The 15,709-nt window shown below is 39.0% G+C and overlaps 1 protein-coding gene across 1 annotated transcript in view; it reads left to right on the plus strand.

The window, feature by feature from the left end:
* Positions 1-1,508: 1,508 nt before the first annotated feature.
* The window catches only part of csrnp3 (cysteine-serine-rich nuclear protein 3), a 49,395-nt gene continuing 35,194 nt past the window's right edge, over positions 1,509-15,709 (plus strand). Inside the window, exons 1-2 of the mRNA XM_072444322.1 lie at positions 1,509-1,738; positions 2,574-2,617. The gene's annotated coding sequence lies outside the window, so the exon portion shown is untranslated. The remainder of the gene's footprint in view (positions 1,739-2,573; positions 2,618-15,709) is intronic.

Here is a 15,709-nt window from a genome sequence, read left to right on the forward strand (position 1 = left end):
CAGGCAGAGGAAGACAGGCAAAGGAAGACAAGCAGAGGAAGACAAGCAGAGGAAGACAGGCAGAGGAAGACAAGCAGAGGAAGACAAGCAGAGGAAGACAGGCAAAGGAAGACAAGCAGAGGAAGACAAGCAGAGGAAGACAGGCAGAGGAAGACAAGCAGAGGAAGACAAGCAGAGGAAGACAGGCAGAGGAAGACAAGCAGAGGAAGACAAGCAGAGGAAGACAGGCAGAGGAAGACAAGCAGAGGAAGACAGGCAGAGGAAGACAGGCAGAGGAAGACAGGCAAAGGAAGACAAGCAGAGGAAGACAGGCAGAGGAAGAAGACAGGCATAAGAAGACAGGCAGCATCAGCGATCCACACTGTGACTAATAAGTACTTTGACTTTGTGTTGGTGAAAACAGCACTTACATAATATTAGTGTCATAGTAAATGTTAGTGTGTTCTCTCTAGTGCAGCTTCCTCGTCCCGTCTGCGTCTGTCACTCACAGTGAAGATGTGACCTTGACTTTGGGCCATTTACATGCACGACGAGTGTTCTGTCTCTACAATGTAAACCAGTCCATCAGGGCATTTGCTTAGTGACTGACACCTTCTGTTTGCCATGTGTCTGTTTAAACAGTGCTTCTCCTACAGCAGTGTCAAGAGTCAGCCTCACTGCGCCCTCTAGCGGGTGCTATGGGCTTTGTAGTCTCAGCCACAGCCAGCTGCCTCCCGACCACAGAACAAGGTAATGTGACACCTCAAGGGAATGCACACTCCAGCCAAGATTATTTGTTGCTGAGCTTGCAGTAATATGGAAGTCTGAGTGCTTTCTTTTCAGTGTTGCAGCTATTATTTCATAAGCTACTCACACATCTATAACACCCAGTGATTTAAGTATTGGATCAGAGCATACGGCTTAAATGTGAACAGTGTTTGCATGATTGCTGACTTGGTTTTATGCTATTATAATTGAATTAAAGTGTTGAGTACAAGCAAAAATAACTTACATAAAAATAATTAATATCAAGGGAATGACGCTGTCAAAACCCCAGTTGTGCAGTGCGTCTTTACAGCCGCAAGATGGCGCGCGTCACTGGGTAAAAGAATCCCATCCCGCGGCCGCTGCTCCGCTGTGGACTTTTCCCATTCTTCACCCTAATAACCCCAGTAAATGTAAAACAGAAGCTGGAGTTTGTTAATAATATAATATATGCAGTAATTACACAAAGTCATCAGTGAAGGTGGATAACAGGCTCCAACAGCAGAAACACAACGTATTTGTAATGGCCCTGACCATGTTCTTGTAACGGTTCTCACGAGTGTCACGCGTGTTTATTGTGTGAATGCATAAATAAGTCTGTATAAAAGCTGGTCCCGGTGATGATGTGATGATGCTCTGAACACAAGCGCGGCACATGACGGCGCAGCGGCGGCGCGTGTGTGCGCGCGCTGCGGCTCCTCCGTCCCGTAGACGCGCCGCGATTGGCCGGGGCGCGTCACGTTGTCCGCGGAGCTGTCAGTCCGATGCTGCACCATTGTTCCCCCTCTCAGCAGCCGGAAGGAGGGCTGTATCTGCGGCTCGTGCGCGCGACCATTGTACCGGCTGCTGCTGGTGGACACGCGACTCACCGGGATTTGGGCTTTTAACGACACCGCACTGACCGATCCGCGCGGACTGCGACGCGTTAACGGGAGGAAAGTGCACGCAGACAGGGGCGTTATTCACCGGGTGCAAGATAGTTATGGAATGAATGGTAAGTACAGCTTTTTTGTCTTTCTTTTTGAATACACATGCCTGTTTAATTTCACTTGCGCACCTGTAATAAGGTGTAATACCATTGCCACACATTTATATGGCCAACAATGGGACAATCTGTGTGTGTGTGTGTGTTCCCCATTCATCTGAACTCTTGTGTGTCACTCTTTTAACTATTATAATGCGATATTACATGGCCATTAACATGAATGTGCCTGTGAACATGTAATTGCTAAAACATCTACTTAAATGGTCACGTTATGTCATCGCCATGTGTGTCTTTACTGCCTATAATAAAGATAGAAGGAAGGTTACTATTGTTAAAAATCCCTCTATACCTTTGTCATTCTAAAGAACACATGCCCGAGTGCTGTGTGGCTCCAGTCATTGTATTGCATTGTGACCAAAAGGCTCTCAGACCTTAAGCCACTCACAATGCCAGGACGGGCCGTGAGTGGGGGACCCTGCTGAGAATCAAGCGAAGGAAGCAGGGTCTGTTCCTGCTGCTTTCCCCAGGGGGATCCCACCACCACTACCACCGCCCCCTCTTCACCCCGGCCCGCACCACCTCCTCCACACTCCCCGGCTATGAAAGGGAGAGAAGGGCTCACAAAGAGATTAAGATAAATCCCTGTCAATCACTCAGGCGTCAATGTCGAAACGTTGAAGTTTACATCATGTTTACAGTCAAAAACTTCAGAAAAGATACTCGCAGTACCACAAGTAGCTGAAGCTGTCATTCTCAAAGCTCCCCTGTCTTGTGTGATCATTTTTGCCCTCACTTTCTTATTCAAGCATTAATAAATAATCTCTCTTCTCTATTATTTTCACAGAACAGAAGCGGCGCGTTGCGGTTTTGTAATATTTCTTTCTAAAGGTAAGATCTTCTCTGTCTATTTGTCTGTTTGAGCCATGCGGTCAGAGCTTTCTCACATTGTATACTTGTTGTACATAGTATTGAGCAGTAACATGGATAGTAGATCATAATTTGACCGTTTGTTCATCGTAAACTTCATTGTGGCTTGATAATAGAAGTGGGACAATTGACTTCCTCTACACAACGTTTTTTTTATCTCTATGTGTGATTCTTAATTTTTGCAACAATCGCAACTAAGTACAGGGATGTGGGCGGGGACAGGGGGTAGATGAAACCAGAATTTTCAGTCCACTCAAACCTCAAATGCAGGATAACTCAAACATGCACGAATCAATCAAAAATAACAAATTATGGGCAATCACTGTTGTCAATTTTGCATAATACTTTAACATATTTATTCCCACGGGGAGTTCAAAGCGCACACAACTGTTGCCACAAAAGAGCCTCTGATAACAAGATATGATGTGATATTGAGACAGACAATGCAAGTTACTCTCACTGGAGATGGATCTGATTGTTCACTATGATTATGCATCTTTTCTGAATGTGATTACACTGTATAGATTATTTTGTTCAACCCAAATTCTCAAGTTTATGTCTGTAATTCGTGTTAAAGTAGAAAACGTAGGTCTTTTTGGTTGTTTCAGGACAAAGCAGTTACATTTAGTACGATGTATGTCACAATCTAATGCATAATCATTGGTAATACATGTGGACAAAGTGTGTTTATTGCCTTTTGAATGTTGCGTTGAAGGTTATTGCTGTAATCTTATTATGAGCTCCGCGTCATGTGAAAAACAGTTGAAGTACACGTTGGAGAATAGTCTTTGTTGTGGAATAATGAGCTCTTGCTGCTGACTTTGTGGAAGCTTAATTGGTGAGTTAAAAAGCCTTGTATGTCAGTAAAATGTTATTGACACAGTTTAGTAACGAGTCACCATAATTGTGTCAGTTTTGTACATTATTTATACAGTATTTTACCAGGATCATTATTATCATCACGTTACTTTCTGTCGTTTCCATTTTGAGTCTGTGATTTATACCTTTTGCAGACAATGTGTTTATTCAATAACAAGTTGGCTTATTATTTTATGAGACAATCTTAACTAGAATAAAAAGATGTACTGCTTATGTAAATGAGCTGGTACAAGTTTATGTGAGAAGAAAAGACTGGAGCAATACATTTTCTGTCTGCAGATCAGACAGATTTGGTGCAGAATATAGTAAGAAGAGATCAAGTTGACACAATTGGTAGATTACGTGTTATAAAAGCTGTTTTCGAGCTCGTTCTTGTTGGTTTGTGCCTACATACTGCTGCTCCGCCTCAGACACAACACTTCTACTGCTCATATAGTCAAAGACGTCTTCATTGTTCAACATGAAGACACCGCGGACACAGTCAGAGTACTACTGCCCTCCTATGCATTTAACAAACGTTCCATTTACATTTTTAAATTAGAAATCATATGTTATCACCGCCTCGCACGGCCTCTTTTATTCCATGTCCTCTTTCTCCCTTTGTTAAAGAAAAAAATGAGTCTTTGCCGTGCGCGCAATCACACAGGCCTTTGCCATCTTTGTGATCGAGATCTGAAAGGTGAAGGGGGGGTGGGTGCTGTGTGTGCTCGTGTGTTTGGGGAGCGGGCCTCTCCTCATACCACTATATGTTCTCCTCCTCGATTCCATCTGCTTCCTCAATTTATCAGCTCGCCGTTCTCAGAGGAGCTGAATTTAATTAGTACACGTTGCTGTGAGTACGAGGACGTTGAAACATGAAGTAGATGTATTTACTCGTGAAAAGCCGCATCATTAAGACGCCACTGATTTGAATAAGTGATTCGGTCGTGCTGCTGTTACATACTGTAGCGCAGATGGCTAAAGCTCGATAACATTGAACGTCGGCTCCATAAAGGCTTCTCGGAGAAGGTATTATGGCTTAATGGCGGTGGAAGCGGCGTCCCTGCAGGAGTCCGGTGTGGCTGGATTGTCAGAGAAGGGAAAAAGGTTCACAATCAATTTGATATCCTTTTATGTGGAACAACAAGAGTTCACGGTTTGATGCCTGATCTGCTGGAGCTTTTATTGACAGGGTTAAGGGTCACTGTGAGTCAGATTGGCCCTGGATTATGCATTTGACAATTTCTTTGCGTGATAAATGGCACAGTGCTTATTCTTTTGACATACTGATTGACTTTATTTGTTGATTTTGTCTCATGAATCGTTAGTTATTATCCTATAGACTCTTTTTGTGTACAAACCACTAACCACTACGAATTGGATTTAAGTAACAAGCTACATGTAATTGATTTTTACTGAACAAATTAATTAACATTTGGCCCTAATGATAATTGTATTTCACAGGCAATAACAAAGAAATGCCTCTTTGGTTAGAAGAGAGACAAATTGATTCTTCTACTTGATTCTTTTTCTTTTGAGGAAAAAGCATAAGCAATAAAAATCATATAAATACAGTATTCTCATGCTCAGTGCTAAACGACTCTGAACATTTTGGAGAGGTTCTGCTGAACATATGGCTGATCACAATGTTTTGTCTTTAAGTCCGCTGTCCATCTGCCAAAAAACTGCAATTAGCCGTGTTACATGCAGCAAAGGAATAGTACTGACAGTATATCATCTACCAGAGGCCATGGATTCTACTTCCTGCCGCTTTCAACTAAAATAACTTCAGCCTTTTTAAGATCAGTTCATTAAAATGTAACACTGTCTAATCTCTGTGTAGGTTTGACCATATTTCAGATGCATTAATACTCCATGTTCACGTTCATTAATTGCCTCTCATCCCAGCTCCAAATGACAAACAGCAACAATCCGTTTTGCAGAAGGAGTGTAGTGTGAACTAATATCAACCTTTCAGATTACAGCCTGGCTTTGTGCCTCCCAGCGGGGTTCATGGTTCCAGTTTAGTAGCTTTTGATGTGACTCCTTTCTGTTTCTTTCCCAGCCCTCCTCTGGCTGAGTTCTGGGCTTACACGGTCAGGACACGGCTCTCTTGGGACGTTGCCATGACACCTTTTTGGAATCTTTTGTCTGGCGCCAGCTAATTAAGAGCGGAAAAGAAAGACATATTTCCCCGTCTTAATGAGTTGTATTTATCAGCGCGCGGCGTGTCATTACATAGATGTTTTTTTTGTGTAACGCGGGGACAATCGTGAGTATTATGTCTTTATAATAAGCGACTCTCTTTAAAAACTGACACCTGCATTTAAACACAAAACAGGATCCTTCTCTGCTCTTGTGAGGATGAAAGCTAAATTTAATCGTAGTGACATTGATTACACAGCCTATCGCAAAAATAATCTCCCCGGCTCCTTTGAAAGTGCAAAACAAAAGGCTGATAAAAGAAGGATGGCGGCAGTTATTTTGTACATGATACAATAGACAGCCATTCATACTTTTGCAATTTCATTAAAGAGAATCCGACATGTCTGAGTAAAAGAAATACAAGCACAAATATACAGATAAAACATGTAATGGCCTTTCTGCTCAAGGGGGTGTACGTCTGAACACTGAGCACTGAACTCAAGCCAAATGATTTCCTTTAGAATTAGATATATTTATATTTTGTACTGCCCTGTGTTTCCTTGTAGGCGAGTCCAAGTTGATCTGTGCTAATCTGTCATGAAAATCCTATTAAAAGCAATTTACCAGATCTGTCAGCTGTAAGTGACACGTGTGACAGATGCTCACGGAAACATGTCAGAAAATGGCAAAAAATGCAACCTATTTTGTTTTTTATAATTGAACCAAAAAAATTAATGATTAAAATGGATTAGAGTGGTGAATTTCATATACACATGTTTGCTTTTACTATACTATACTACTATATTACACTTCAAAATAAAGTCTTCAGTCCCAGGAAGATAGCTGCAGTTGCACTCATGAATATCAGCCACAGATACGCAGAAAGTACTCCAATATTTGCAGTGGGAGTAAATCCAGTTTGTTTTTTAAATGCTGTCTCTTATGCTCAAGAGCCATCGCATTTTATTCAAGTGTTTTACTGTCATTGAGAGACAAACGAGACGTAGTTCACAGATGTAACACTAAATCCTCCCCTCTCATACACAAACCTATAACTACGATGAAGGTGAAAATGAAGATCACATCACCTGCCGCATCACGCACACGTCTCGATTCAATTGCGTGACAGAAGTCTTCACACAGCTCGTCATTTGTGTTTGAGGGGGATTTGTTTAAGCTCGCTCTTTGACGTCCTGCAGTACACAATACACAATCTCTACCTCGCCATCCGTTCATTTCCATTGGAGGAACACTGCTTTCTCATAACCGCAGACGCACGCCGAGCTGGCCTACTTTCACCCAATTCTTGTGTCAGATAACTGTTGCTGATGTTTTGCATATGAAAACGCTCTGCGATCTTAACACCGTACTCACTATATATAAATGATAAGGCTTGTCTGCCGAATATGAGCCCCCGTCCCGCTGCTTTCCCAGCCGGCGTGCCAGATGAAAGCCGCCCCTGTCTGCATGAAACGCCTCGGCAGCTCTGTTTTCTTGCCTTTGCGGAGCGGCTTCCGCGAACTTTCAGGTGGCATGGGAAAATACTGTCATAAATAAACTATAACGGCATGAATAATTGAGGCGAGCGTTGTGATTGACGCGAGGCCAGAAGTACCTGATTAAGCCCTCGCTCTGTGTGACGGGAATTACGGCGAATCAAAACGTCAGTCTGAATGGGAGTTGTGTGTGCACTTGTTTGGCCATAGGGCGCGTTTGGAGCTTACTTTTGAACTCTTATGTGGCCTTAAGGATTCCCCTTCATGTAGAGAAACTGCATTCACCTGAACAGCGGGAATACTACAAGCTCTAATGCTACATTTTCATGTTCTCTAATATATAAACATATGAATGGAACAGTTATTATAAAACAACTTGAAATGACCGGTATAGTGAAGTCCTTTCAGTAATATATTTGCACATGTGGCTATTTATATTCATGTATTATTCTTATATATTATTTAACAGGTGTTATGGACCTACATAGCTTATAAATGCAAATACAGACAAATTGGTAATTATGAATAGACATTTATGAGCACTTAAAAGGCATTTACTAGTATTTATCACGCAACAGTTTAATAAGCAGCTTATTAATGCCTGCAATTGTTGTACATTATTTATTTATTTATTTATACACACATGTTTTTGGTTAATGGGTTATCAACATGAATAAGGTGTCATAAACCATCTACCAATGCTTGTAATTGTCTAAGCGCTTTGTGTCTCTTGGAAACATGCAGCAAATTCATTCATATAACCTGAATGTATTTTATTTTATTCTTTTAAGTACCAACAACTAAACTATAATCTGAAAACATTAAAATAGTGAATACACACAATCTATCAGAGACATATAGTAATCTACAATGTGTGACTATTTTAAATATATATGATGAAATGGAGGGGCAGAGATGAGTGATCATTCGTTAGATAGTACGGTATGTTGTCATCTGTTTGCATTAAAGCAGAGCGTCTTCCTCCAGTTGGTCCTGCGACGAGTTGGCCACTGTCCAGGGTGTACCCCGCCTAAGGCCCAAAGTCACTGGGATAGGCTCCAGTCACCCACGACCCCGAAAGGGAACAAGCGGTAGAAAATGAATGAATGAATCTTCCTCCTGGATTACTAACCAACACTTGAGGACAGACTGTGTTGTGTTCAGCCCAAGGGCCTTCGCCTCTGACATGTGCCTAATCAGGAAGCATGCTTCCTCTATTGTTCTGTGAAGAGGAAGAGCAGATCAATGGTTCCCAGCCCTGTCTGAGCAGCAGCAGCAGCAGCAGCAGCAGCAGCAGCAGCAGCAGCAGCAGCAGCAGACAGGGGCAGACAGGGGCAGACAGGGGCAGACAGGGGCAGGCTGTAGCTCTCCTCTGTGTGCTGAGTGCTGAACAGCCCCCCCACATTCTCCACCTCAGCCCCTGCCGCCCCCCAACCTCTTTTTCATCCGTCTGCCGCCTCGGGGCCAGTGTGAGTTAACAAATGTACAGAGCGCATATGAAAGGCTCATTTGCATAAATCTGTAGATGTCGCTACATGGCCTTAACTGGATTCCTTTGTGTTTAATTGTGCAATGTTTTTTCTTTTTTGTCCAAAGCTTGAGGAGAGTGAGGGCACAATCAATGTTTTCTTAAACGCTGTCATCACCAGGGACTGGCACATTAGTACATGACAAGGACCATCATGTAATTGTCCACCACTGATGCAGTTATACACTCTGTAGATCAAATGCTTACACTATTTGTTTTTTTTCCAAGTTCCAGATCATTTAAAACAGATCTTTTATCTTGTAGTTGTATTTTATCCCCTGGAAATAAGGCATGTATTGCATGCTTTCATACTGTGTTAAAAGTTTTCCGATTATATTAAATAGATTACATTATTTATTTCCCTAGATTAAAGTACAATTGTGTTAGATGTGCCTCTGATTGGACGATGCTGATACATTGATTCTGCAATTTCTATTCATCTCTTGAAATACATTGAGATATTGAGCATGACAAGTGTTTGTTGTTGGAGCTGATTTGTCTTTTTCCTTGTTTTCTGGTCTGTTGAGCTCGTCCCTCCTGCTTTAGAGGGTCTGGGACCAGAGCATCAGATACAGTGTTGGGACAATACAATCACAACTGCTCATTATATCTCTCCAATGCAGAAGACATCTCTCAAATATCACTGTTAAAAAATGTTAACCTCAGATTTACAGTATTTAGTGCTTTGTGTATTGATTGACAGGTCTGTGCTGCTCTGCGTTATTGGTTTTGTTTTTTTTCTTTGTTTGTTTTGCCAAGTCATGCCCATCAGGAATTGTGGGGACAGGACATGGTTCTCGGGCAATAATTCTTCTATTTGATGGCGATTGACTGTAGATTGTAGAGGCTGATAGGATTGACACACATGTTTCCATGCAGTAGATTGTGAACCACATATACTGTTTTCTATAACGGTTTCTGCTTTAAATGGAACCATTGTGTGCAGAGGCTGGAAACTGTAGACAACTCGATTTGATTAAAACACTCAAATATATGATATTATGAATATTGCATCCTGTATGTGGATTATGGTTTATTCATTGTAAATGCTGTGATGCAACAACATTATTTATATTAGTTCATGTAAGGTATGTTATAGCCAGTACTTGCACAATAAACATACTGTATGTTATTGTTTACACATAAATCTGTCACAGTTTTCTCTCTCATATAATCACCATTATTACACCTATGGTCATTACTGAATTAGTTATTATTAGACAATGCACATGTTGTATGGAGTAGGTTGTGCAAATACTGATTATTCTTTTCTAAAACAACTATAAATCTTTGTAATTGGATTTGTTTGTGCCGTCACTATCGTTCCAAATGGACAAATAGAAGTAAATGACCGTCACTTCCAAGCAGTGGGCAGAAGAGAGTGTCTGACCTCTTAAAAACACTGGCCTTTTCCAGTCTAATTTAAGAAGCACTGACCAAACAGTGGACGTATGTAAGTGTTGGGGATCCTCCACTGACATCATCTGTGTGTGTGTAATCATGCAGGCCACCACGGCTCCTCGGGGAGTCCAGCTGAGACCTGGCCTCTCCTCTGCCCTGCTTTCCCTCTCTCTCCCTCTCTCTCTCCTCCTTCATTCTATCCACCTCCCCCTTTCTCCCTCTCTCCCCTCCTTTACTTTCTGATTTAATTCTTTTCTCTTTCTCTCCTCCCGTGCGCTCTCTTCTCTTGCTCTTTCTCACTCTCTCGCCTTGTGCTCACCTCTTTCCTTGCCGTTCTCTCTCCCCCCTCCTCTGTACCCTCTCCTCTCTCATGCTCAAGGTTGCTGTTTATGGCGTGTGCGACACCAGTGATGGATGAGTTCGAACACAGCCTCAGTCTGGCTCTGATTCTTTTGTGCTTTTCAGGGATTCGGAGGAGCTGCAGCTCAATATATTACACATTTATCACAATATTGCACTGAGCCGTTGTATCGCTATCAATAATTGTATATATCTGGGATTGTTTTTTTCACGTGTCAAAATAATTCTATAATCTGAAATCTATATTCAGAAGCCTAATATTGTGTTTGGTGTACAGTAGCTGATGTTAGTGTTGGTGCATAGTCTTTGTCTGTATTTCCGCAGTGTATTGAATGTTTGGTTCACGACAGGGCTGTGCATTTCATCAAATCTAATGTTGGAGAGGTCTACGGCTAATCCTCTGGTGTTTCTTTTTCCCATTTTTAGCACTTTCATTGTTAGCAGCTTTTATAAATTACATGCACATTTTGCTTGGCCTAAATTACGTACAATATGTAGAAGTTAAAAGTTAATTATTTGTGTTTAATCTTTGTTCAAATCTTGTTTTGTCATTTGACAGATTTTATTTAGTGAGGATGAAAATGTGGGACAATAAAGGATTATCTTATCTTATCTTAAAAGTTAAAGCAGAACTAAGTCACTCTGGTGATAGAGCTTCCCCTACAGGTCCCTGGTGAAAATACATTGTCAGAAAATAGACGCAAAAGCTTTAAAAAAGAAAATAAAGATCTTGCTTGCTTTTTTTTAGCATAATAAGTCAGAATATTAAAAAAGCCAGGGTTTCTCAGATGAGTTGTCTTGTTGCAAGGCTAGTTTTCAGCCCAGAGACAGAAGGAAGAGAACATAGACATTTCAAACACTCAAAAATACATATTTAACCATCACAGGGACTTCAATAAGGCAAAAAATAAAGACGCTCAATAAAGTGAAAATCTAAGTTCTGCTTTAAATCTTTGTTCAGTAAAACAAGTAGGAAAATGCAGTTGCGTTTGTCGTGCTGTTCCACTGGACGACGCCCCACAATTCACACCAAAAGAGAAAAAAAAAACTCAAATTAGCAAAGCCAGAATGAATAGAACGATCTGCCAAGCCATCTGGGCTTATGAATGCGCGCTTCGATGCAGTGGAAACATTAGTCGTCTGTCATGAGAACAGCCATATTGAATGGCATCGGCGATTGGCAGAATCAAATGAGACATTTACTATGAAATATGTCACCAAGTCCTAGCATCAGTCACCAGTAGTTACATATGATACACATTATAGCTGTATGTGACTCTTTAACCTAACAATTGTCTCTACAGGGAGTATATAGTGTTTATAAGTGTTTAGTTTTATTATTATAGCATTTACATCAGAGCCAGCATCTTATAAATGGAGATATTTCATACAAACGAGAAGATGCATAAAAATACTCAAGCTAATAATGTGAATAAACGACAGAATCTCTATTGAAATGTGATTAATTGCACAGTCCTGTCTATATTAATCAAAAATAATTTACATATGAAGCCGATCTAATAACAAAATGCAATACAAAATACAATCACAATCACTTTGCCAAATACAAAAATACTACAAACGAAAAACCTCTCAAAATATTAACTCATTCTATTAAAAGATCAGTTACTTGACTTCTATTGGACCAGTTTCTCTCATATTACTCCCTGGACTTTCCTTGCTTTTCAAACACATAGGCGTTTCTGTTCGTGCTAGTTCCCTTACTGTTTATTGCTAGACATTTGATATTCAGTGCCACCGTGTCACTTGGCAAAGCTAAACTGTGGATTTTTAACGGCTGCAACTGCGAGAAGAAATACAGCCTTTTTTATGTTGTTGAATAATAAGCGGGTGATTGTCATAAAACATATTAATGGGGTCAGTGATGAGTTCATTAAGGTGACTGATAGGTTAAGAGCCAGTGTTTGTGCTGAGATAAAAAGGACATAGAGGGAGAATGCTGGTGTCATTGCTATAGTGTGGATGCATTTTTGAAGTGATTAGGAGAATGACAGATTTGGTGGGACTCAGTGCTGTGTCGGCTGAACGCAACGCAATTAGAATGCGACTGACTTACTACAATGTGACGTGTGCTGCTGTCAGTGAGAGGGAAATGTCTGTAAAATAACAACAAAAGCACAGACATATCACTACTATTTTAAATGTGTATCTTTAATCAGCTCTTTTTGTAGCATGTTTACTATGAACTATATACTCAATATTCAAATTTAGCTATTTTCAAAACAACATTCACGATATTATCAAAATGCTGACATTATCACCCACCTCTAAAGTCTAATGATCAAACTTTTTCACAGCATGGTAAAATTCATAAAAATAAAAATGGTATCATGATTATTTCTTAATGCATTTTTAAATAATAATAATAATTCATGATTATTATACTGACATGGTAAGAGACAGGAGTTCACTGTAGTAGGACAACATCAGTTTACCTCATAATATCTTTATGTTTACTGTATTTTTGTGTTTTTGTGGTGTTACAATTTCAATAGATACAAAACGTTTGTTACTAAAATGAAGTTTGAGGCTTTAGTAATGTGACAAACACCCACTGGCTACTACATAGTTACCACATAGTTTGACTTTTGGATTTCCATAATACAAAACACGTCCATGGAGACAAACAGGTGGCGGACCCTCCACTGGAACAGTTAAAGTGAAGTCATAGACATGAACGAGAATGCATTTCTTCAATTGAAATGTCAAACTGAGGATAAACATTGACTCTGCTCCGAGAACACATTTGCCTGTTATTTGGAGCATGCTCAGAATAGAAACACCCCAATTAACCTGTGAACAGAACTCTAGTGATATTTACAAAATGCTTTGCCACAAACTGCTGTGACATCAAGGTTAATAACTCTTGCTTATTTGATTTAAACAGGTAGATATTGTTTGCAAAATTATAATTTGCTGTCACCAGGTCTTTCCTTTCAGCTGAATTTGAATGTGCCCACACAAAAAGAACCAACAAAGCCATGTTGTTTCTGCCTTCCTGGATTGAAACAAGGACGTGTCCTGTGAGTGAGAGCTAATGTAGGTCAGCGTCGTCTCAGTGCAAATGTCAAAAGTCTCCTCTACGTTTCTCTCGTTTGCATTTTTACGTAATGGAGCAGTGTGTTTGTGTGATGTTTTATGAATCATAAAGCCGTGCGGATGAGTCAATGGTCTGTGATTAGAACATCATTCAGCCTGTTACCTTCACCCGTGCTCTGGAAGCTTTGATTATGCTAAATTAAATGAACGCTTCCCTTTATCTTCAAAACGTTTTTGGAGCCTTGATATTGAACTGCTATATATTAATTAAAACTAATTGATTGAAGAGTTTTTGTCTCTGCCATTCTGGATGTTCATTCAGCCTAAACATCCTCTTAGAGACAAGCAGGTGGCAGAGCCCACATAGTACTACACATCATATACATAATACTACACATAATATATACATAATACTATACATAATGTATACATAATACTATACATAATATATACATAATACTATACATAATGTATACATAATACTATACATAATGTATACATAATACTATACATAATATATACATAATACTATACATAATGTATACATAATACTATACATAATATATACATAATACTATACATAATGTATACATAATACTATACATAATGTATACATAATACTATACATAATGTATACATAATACTATACATAATGTATACATAATACTATACATAATATATACATAATACTATACATAATGTATACATAATACTATACATAATGTATACATAATACTATACATAATATATACATAATACTATACATAATATATACATAATACTATACATAATATATACATAATACTATACATAATATATACATATACACATGACATAATACACCTCTACATGGGAATACAAGAATCATATGTCTGTGTGTGCAGTATATATCTATACGTAGAGGTGGGTAATATGGACAAAAACAAATATCTTACTTTTTTTTCTCATTACCCTGAGAAATATATTTCTCTATATGTCTGAAGAATATATTCAGATGATATTTCAACAGTGCATCAGGAATGTGTAAATGTGCCTGTAAAAGTCTTGGTTGATGTTCAAGTCTTGCACAAATGTGAATGCTCCATAAAACCATAAAATTATCTAGAATAGGCAGAAATATCATATATTCCTTTAAACCCTCGTTTGAAAGATTACGGTTCACTTTATTCTCTTTGAAGTTATATTTTATAATTTGAATTATAGACAAATGTAATAAAATAAGCAATTTTGCAACATTATCAATGTCTGGATACTGTATGAGGTATACAGTATACTTGTGTCTATACCTTTGTCTATACTTGTATCTATACTTGTATCTATACTTGTATCTATACTTCTGTCTATACTTCTGTCTATACTTGTATCTATACTTCTGTCTATACCTCTGTCTATACTTGTGTCTATACTTGTGTCTATACTTGTATCTATACTTGTGTCTATACCTCTGTCTATACCTCTGTCTATACTTGTGTCTATACTTGTATCTATACTTGTATCTATACTTCTGTCTATACTTCTGTCTATACTTGTGTCTATACTTGTATCTATACTTCTGTCTATACCTCTGTCTATACTTGTGTCTATACTTCTGTCTATACTTGTGTCTATACTTGTGTCTATACTTGTATCTATACTTCTGTCTATACTTGTATCTATACTTCTGTCTATACCTCTGTCTATACTTGTGTCTATACTTGTGTCTATACTTGTATCTATACTTCTGTCTATACCTCTGTCTATACTTGTGTCTATACTTGTGTCTATACTTGTGTCTATACTTGTGTCTATACTTGTGTCTATACTTGTATCTATACTTCTGTCTATACTTGTATCTATACTTCTGTCTATACTTGTGTCTATACTTGTATCTATACTTCTGTCTATACTTGTATCTATACTTGTATCTATACTTCTGTCTATACTTCTGTCTATACTTGTGTCTATACTTGTGTCTATACTTGTATCTATACTTCTGTCTATACTTGTATCTATACTTGTATCTATACTTCTGTCTATACTTGTATCTATACTTGTATCTATACTTCTGTCTATACTTCTGTCTATACTTGTGTCTATACTTGTGTCTATACTTGTATCTATACTTCTGTCTATACTTGTGTCTATACTTGTATCTATACTTCTGTCTATACTTGTGTCTATACTTGTATCTATACTTCTGTCTATACTTGTGTCTATACTTGTATC

Source organism: Eucyclogobius newberryi, unplaced genomic scaffold (assembly GCF_026437365.1).
Source record: "Eucyclogobius newberryi isolate DKJ021-1_F unplaced genomic scaffold, fEucNew1.0.hap1 SCAF_14, whole genome shotgun sequence".
Classification (NCBI taxonomy): domain Eukaryota; kingdom Metazoa; phylum Chordata; class Actinopteri; order Gobiiformes; family Gobiidae; genus Eucyclogobius; species Eucyclogobius newberryi.